Genomic DNA, 1,216 nt, shown 5'->3' with positions numbered 1-1,216 from the left:
TGAAAAAAAAAAAAAAAAAAAAAAAAAAAAAAAAAAAACCCGACACGTTGATGAATTATTATGTAATAAATACATCGATCAATTATGATCATTATCAAAATAACTGCTTGTATTCGAGATGAAAGGAATCGAGATTTTCGAGAAATATATAATACATATCTACTATGTTTTAATTGTTATCATTAGTAATTGAAGCATTTGAATTGGTAAGAAATAAAATAAAATAACTTTTAAATCTCAGATCTATTCATTGTTTACGTGGTTAACAAATACACAAGCACTTAAATACTTAGTATTTTAACAAAATTGTCCTTTCATGCATATGAAATGTGATTCGACTATTTTTCATTATACTTTAATAAGGGCAGAATGTTACCTATGAAATATCATAATATAAATTACATTGAAACTTGCCTGAATATGAAATATAATATTAATATACTAAAATAGTACATACATGTAGTATTATATAGAATGTTTTGTTTTTTTTTGTTTTTGTTTTTTTTTTTTCATTCACATCGATAAATTATAAGATTAATAATGGTATATTCGTTCTACATTATGTCGTAACCAAATTTTTTAAATTTCCTGAATTTATGCAGCACATTGTATTTTTATCAATTTTGAATAATTGAAGAAAATGTCTCGGTCGGTCGCGCCCGGCCTATCATCCTTCGGTCGTTAACGATGAATCTTAAAATCAACGAGAATAAGCTTTAGTTAATTAACAGTTCGATTACGCTGCATCATATGGTACGCGCTAACGCTCCTCGCACATTCTCAAATCGCCTTAAGTCCAAATGTTACGAACCGCAAACGTGGAGCATTGCATTTCGCTGAACAGCGGCCACGTGACAGGACGCACAAACACAGTTGGAGAGTCTCCGGACAACTATCGGCGCGTGTCGATGCACAAAAGTCGCATTTTCTGCCGTCGGCATCCTTGGGGGGACAATAGCGAGCGGAAAAGTTTTGGGTAACGGAGAAAAAGGTTGTCCTCCATTTGTCATCGATGATTTGCGGTTTGGCCCGGACTCCGAACAATATCTGTTTGTACACCGCACATGTGCTTTCCTCGGTAAGTTTCGCATATATACGCGACAATGGCATTTGCAGTGGCCTCACGGATTATTTGTCGGAAGCTGGCGACAACAACAATTGGCTTAAAAATATCGTGACTTACGAAGAGGATGGGATTCTTCTCTTACTCATTCTT

Source organism: Ceratosolen solmsi, unplaced genomic scaffold (assembly GCF_000503995.2).
Source record: "Ceratosolen solmsi marchali unplaced genomic scaffold, CerSol_1.0 scaffold10, whole genome shotgun sequence".
NCBI classification, from domain to species: domain Eukaryota; kingdom Metazoa; phylum Arthropoda; class Insecta; order Hymenoptera; family Agaonidae; genus Ceratosolen; species Ceratosolen solmsi.
The sequence above is the reverse complement of the archived record's forward strand: the minus strand, read 5'-3'. Positions refer to the sequence as shown.